Below are 6,521 nucleotides of genomic sequence, written 5' to 3'. Positions count from 1 at the left end.
CTCCCTCTCTCTCTCCCTCTCTTTCTCCCTCTTTCTTTCTCTCTCTCTCTCTCTCTCTCTCTCTCTCCCCCCCCTCCCTCCCTCTGCCCACACTTATACACATACATACACTCTCTTTTTTCTTCTGCAGTATGTACAGAGCTCCTTGAGAGATTACTTTATTATAATTGGTAATCTGAGCTTTATTATGCTTCCCTAATGATGCTGTTCATGTTTTGCCTATTTAAATGTTATTTTATATCTTCTCTTTACTGCGCTGCTGTAAATACATGATTCAAAATAAACAGCTCAGGTTTTGCTTTGTCTTCTCCTGCCCCTTAATCCCACCTAGGGGTGAGAGAGAGCTGTGTTGCATCTTTTAGGGCTCTTCTGAGTGCAAGGTCTTGGAATTAATCTTTCCTTGCAGCCTGTTTTGTCCAGGAAAGGACAACACAGGAGAGGATTCCAAGAGTCTTATTTCACAAGAGTGTGTATCATTTCTGGGTTGTGTTATCAGAAGYGTTCTGATCAGGTAGCATGGCTCCCAGGAGCCCCCCAGAGGGCTTCMTAACATCTGTCTCTTAATGTTTTTAATGTGGTAATGCCTCATAGTTTCACTCAGAGCTGAGAATTTCACTGTGCTCCAAACTTCAGCAGATGTGCTGGAGCAATTTCTAGGATAGAGTGTTTGGAGTCCAAGTAAACTTGCACTGATATTGAAGTGCARTGAGTGCTGGGACAACCTATAGATGACCCTCTCTTTATACCAATTAGTGAATGGATTGGAGATTTTAATTGGTTTCTTCCTTTAAAATATTTAGGAAGGTTGGGCTRAAGCAGAAATTGGCTAGTCTGTGGCATGTGATGCTTACCAGTTGGTCTGATTATTGTGAGAGTAAATATATCACCAGAGGAACAGATAAGGCAGAGTCCAGCTCACAAAAATGAAAAGCTTGGATGTGTCCACCGGATATGGAATCCAACATTTAGATGGTAAGTGCCTGAGTGTAMTGGTACAATGTGGTACTGGCATCTACTGTACATCTGTGGGAAGATGAGCATTAAACCTTTTAGACTCCTTTGATGTCTAAAGGAGGGTTGTGGTTGCTCYTGGAAGAGGTTTGATGGGACGGTGTGCTCTACCCTTCAGAACTCCAGGCAGCACAGCTCACAGAGCGAGAGATTTAACTGAGTAGGGAATGAGCACTGCCACCATGCGGGTGACTTGCAAGCCCTAATGCAGAGGCTGAAGTGAGTTTCCAGCCTCATTGACCACCTTGGCCACTTCTTCTAAAGTAATCTTAGGAGAAGGGTGACTCTCTGCAGACCTTCCCATGCTCCTCTGTAAGGCAGCCCAATACCCCAATGAGGCTGGCTTCTCCTTCAGCCTGTGAGCAGCTATTCTCCCTGTCCTCCTCACCAGATGGGAATTCACAGCTGCAACTCATCAGTTGSCTTTTGGCAGAATCAAGCACCCTGCATCTCTGCTGCTTTCTTAAACTAGTTTGTTTGTCTCCAGATGTCTGTAGTGCTTATTCATCGTGAAGTATTTTCCCTGATCAGTATTTTAACCTTCTTGTTGATATTTACTCAGTGTTGCTGAATAAACTGCATTAAGTGGAACTCCATGGATGGAAGAGTAAATCTGCATTTCTGTCTGCTCTCCAGAGATTTTGCCATAATTCATATTATCTGCAGTTATTGTTATGCCGGGATATTAATGGGCACRTTTTCCTTTCTCCTGTCTCTTGAAGCTTCTATTCAGATCCTGGGTCTGGTGCTAAAATGACATACTCGATTCTGAATTAGCATGAAGAGGAGAAAGCTCTGTGCTGTCCTCTTGCCAGCTCTTGTTTGAAAGAAAACTTTCTCTTTAGTTTTACAAAGATGTATTTGCTTCAGCCCTACCTGTCCTTCCTTGACCTTTGTGATGAGGAGATTGAACTTTTTTCTGTGAGTCTTTGTTTCATTTTTTAAATCTTAATGAATGTGTCCCCTCCTCCTACTTCTGTCTCCTTACAAAACTCTGAAGTCTAATTAGACAGCTCTTAGCAGAAGAGAGATCCCCCTCCCTTTTGTTCCAGCAGTTCTGGTGTTGCTTACTATTCAACATGGGAAGCTGATTTAAGAACTGCCTGTTCCGTGTTCTCTTGTGCATGCCCTTTACCTGCAGTTTCACCTCCACATATTGAATTTTTTTTTCTTTTTGCTACTTCCATCCTGGAAGAAGCAAGTTCACAATGTTTTGAAAGCCTTTCTGTCCCATTCATCATCATCATTTTACTGGATGCATGCAGCAGAAGTCAAATAGCCTCAATTGTATCCAATATTGAACTCATTTTTTTTTTCTCTCTGCAATTTCTTTATTCAGCTATAATAAAACTATTCCTGTCACTACTGAGCTATAGCTCATCTGTCTACTATGTGATGGGCTCTGCATCTGGTCTGGAGCTGACCAGCAAAAAAGCTTATGTGAGGTAGAATAGTAGCAGTCCACTTGAAAACAAAAAATGGTTCAGTTTTTCTTCCATGCTCTTGCCATCCTTGCAAGTAGCAGCTGAGCCCAACTGGCTGGCAGTGGCTGTGGGTGCCCTCCTTCAGTMACACACTGCTGCATTCCATGGTGTCAATGAGGAACCTCAAAAGCAGATGCTTAGAGCTCAGCTGGGGAATGAAAGAGAAAAAGGGAGCTCGGCATCGCTGAGTGCTCTTCCCTTGCAGACTGCATAAAGGAGTAGATATTTAAGGATGAAGTTAATGGGTCCCAGAGTAAGTCACAGCACAGTGCTGCACTTCTCTGCATCTACTGCAAAGAGGTGATGGAGGAAATGCTCTTCCTTGGTTCGGAAGGCATGTCCATCACTGTAGGAGTCCTGAACACTTAAATCAATGTCTCCTCCAGGCCATATCCTTAGTCCTGGGTAATCCTGCTGATAAGATCTCTGAAGTCAGTTTTCATTCTTCATTAGCCCRTTAGCCCCTTAATTATTTCTCACTTAAAGTTTGATAAAACTTTCTCTTTCATCACACTTCAAGGAAAGGTTGCATAGGCTTTGGTTTTCTATGGCTTTTTTTTTTTTTTTTGCCTTTTGCCTTCCTTTTTAAGTGATGGCTTTTATTTTTTCTTGGTGACTGAATGAAATGTGTGCAAAAGAAAACATCCTTTGATGCTAGTAATTACAAAGACACGAGCACCAAAAAGGAAGGGGTCCTAAGATCCAAATTAAGGTGATCATTTTGCAAATAATCGGTCCTATATTTATTATTGCCTGAAGAGGATAGATCTGGTTTGTGTAGAACAGGCCTGGTACTAAAGGAGTCCTGCGCTGAGCATTTGGCAAGCCTAACAGSAGTTGTTATTTCAGAGTTTGGTGGTCCAGGCTGGATCTCGTTCACTGCCATGAGCGATCCAGCAAGGGCGCATTTTCACACAGCAGAAAGCTGTAGACCTGCATGTGCCTTGGGGGGGCTGTACAACACAGCAAGTGTGGACCAGCCTCCTCAAACAGGACTATGAGTTTCCCCCGGCTCAAATTTACCTCCAGGGCTACAGATACTCCTTCTGACTTTGGCTCTTTTACATTCATACACCTTTTCTTTTGCATAAAAGAGACAGAAAACAAACCATTTCACAGAATGTTCCTTATTGATCTAATTCCTCCTACTAAGTCGCTTGAGACATGTAAGAATATGCATATATGTGTGTGTGTGTATATATTCTTTATATAAAGAAACTAGATTTTCTTTTTCATATAACTACCGTAAGGTACTTAGCTCTGCTAACAAGTTCCTTCAAAGCTGTTCTTATCTAAAAAAATTATCTAATTTCAGTATGTTCTGTTACCAATAGAAAGTTGTTATGAACCACAGAGAAAAAAAATCTGGCATGCATATAATAGATTTATTTTTTATATTTCAATCAAATGAGAAATCTTGCCTTTTGTAATGTCTTTTATCCCTAGAAATTTCTCAGTACTTCATGCGTTTGACTGACTCTTTTTACAGTAGTACTGTTATTTACTCTGCTGCTGAAATATAGCCACCTATGAAGATAAATGTAGCAGTTGTTTAAATGATTCACAACTCAACTCCATGTCAATTTAAGATTAGAGCCCCTCTTAGTGCAACGGAGAGAGAAAGGGTAATTTAATTGCTGGGATATATTATATGTAGCTAGATTTCTGATGGTGGCTTCCCCCATGTCTGGATTTATAGGTGCTCGGGTGGTGCACGGAGCAAAGGCTGCTGAGTGCTATTTGCGGGGCAGGCTGGTGCACATGCAGCACCGTGGGTCCCATGCGCCCTGCGGGATGCAGTGAGGAAAGCGGCTGCGGGGGAGCACGTTTGGGGCTGCAGGGAGCTGGACCCACGCAGGAGCGACTCTTGCTGCCAGTTCTCGTTTTGCACGGTGGAATCGGTGATGAATCAGTGCCTCTCTCCTGTCTTTCTATGCCCACAGTTGTAAGTGGATCTTCGGATTCATATTTTCACAATAACAATCGTTCCTTCTACAAACAGGATTTTCTAGGTCATGCAATACCCTCGCTTTTGCAAGCGACAGTGTCAGATAACCTCATTTATAAAATGACCAAACTCTATTTYAAACAAGCTGGCTGGCTTTGCTCCCTGTCCCTCCACACACGCTTATGTCTTTTATCAGAAGGCAGCTTCAAAAACATCTCTTTTATGGTTAGAATCCCTTTTTATTTCCAAACCAAACCAAATTTATTTGCAGGGAGCTTCTCACCCATTTGTTCCCTCATAGAATTATCTCAAGCACAAAGATCCAAAAGGTTTTAAATAAAATGCAACTGCCTCAGAAACGGAGGAAAGCAAAAGGAATCAGAAATAATTGGAATCCAGCTATCTTTGCTGGACATGAGGGGTGAGACTTGCAGCAGAAGAGCTGGGGAGGAGGARGAGGAAAGGAAGGGAAGGAGGAGGAAAGCTCGCACAGCACGGGTGGCCGTCTCTGGGACATTGCASTCTGCACACTAGCTCCTTGCCTGCTCTAAGCTCACTGAGGTGCCCTGACTTTCATGATGTGATGCTGATTTATGCTATTGCAGAAGGTGGCTCAGGGAGAACTGTGAGGCAAAAGCCTCCAACTAACTTTCCAGGTCTGAAGTTCCTCTTAAGGAGTAAGACAGCATGACTGCAGCTCCAGTAACTGAAGGACTTTGGCTGTGCAGAGGGAGGTCCATCCTGTGCAGAAGGTGTGCGTAAAGCCAGCAGTGAGTGTTTTCAAGCAATCCCCTCCAAAGGCAGCAGTGGCAGGCGACCCGAGGAGGGAGACGCGCATTTGCCCGCAAGGTGCACGGGAAGCAGCCCGGCTGGCCGTGGCTGGAACGAGATCCACAGGTAGGCTGTGCTCGCCCCATGCTTGCGGAGCAGGGCGGGGGGCTGTGCCGCGGCCTATTGAGTGCCCTGGGCGGATGTATGAGCATAAATGGAAAGCAAAGTGGGGCCAGATGCTTCTCCATGCTGGGCAACGCAGCACGTTGGGTAGGGTCRCTGCTGTGGAGGCACTGGGATCCGTCACAGGGCAGCTCACTTTCCTGAGGGAATTATGTGTAAAAGGGATGAGCTCAAAGCATCCCCTGCCTGTTACCTGTGTGTCTTATGAGTAATTTGTCCCTGAGGCAGATGCCTTTTGGTTTTTTTTTTTTTCCTTTTTCCGTGAAGTTGATTCTTTTCTTCCTGCTTATTTCTTTTCAGCAGGAGGGAAGATGAATTTCTCACAAACAGCAGTTCATTGCTTTTAATGCAAGAGTCCAGTTAATTGATGGTTTAAAAGCTTTGCTTTTCTTGCTATTAAAATCAAACATGCTGCAAAGCAAAACTGCAGCGTAGCCTGCAGAAAGCTGGAACATTGCAGCCTACCAGGACACAGTTTTGGGCACCAGCCCCGTTTGGGGCTGCCTTTCTCTTCCTTGAGCCAGAGAGCAGATCCTTCTTGCCCCTCTCCCGTCCATTTGGCAGTCCCAGGTGCTGTCTCTTGAGCAGTACATGCTACTGGTGGGGGTGTGAGGAGGAGATGGATGTTTAATAAGTAGATTCTAGGAGAATAGCAGCCYAGCCTGTGGAGGGCAGAGGGTGAGGACGTGTAGGGAGAAGCAGGGTCCCAGCTCGTAGCGGGGGGTCCCCAAGCAGCTGATGAGGCAGGTGTTTGTCAGGGGGAACTGCAGTCTCCTGCGTCTGTCCCAGGAGGGCTCAGACCAGTTTTGGGGATACCAGTCCCTTTGGGGAGCAGCCGCTGCTGCCCCCTGCCCTCCTTGCTCTCCATCCCTCCCTCCTCTGCTCCCTCCACCCCTTTCTCCATCCCCAGCCCCTTGCTCTCTTCCTACCCTCCCAGCCTCATGCCCTCCACTCCTCCTTCCTCCCTTCCTCCATCCCCGACTCCTGCCATCCCCGACCCGTCTCCCACGCCTTCCTCCATCCCTTCCTCGTGCCCCCTCCTCCCTTCCTCCGTGCCTGGCCGCCGCGGGCCCCCCCGCCCCGTGCAGTTCCGCCGCTCGCCGCCGGGGACCCGCAGCCGCCGC

This window comes from Nothoprocta perdicaria, unplaced genomic scaffold, assembly GCF_003342845.1.
Source record: "Nothoprocta perdicaria isolate Ctin4 unplaced genomic scaffold, notPer1 scaffold_201, whole genome shotgun sequence".
Lineage (NCBI taxonomy): Eukaryota > Metazoa > Chordata > Aves > Tinamiformes > Tinamidae > Nothoprocta > Nothoprocta perdicaria.
Note: the sequence above shows the minus strand (reverse complement) of the source record.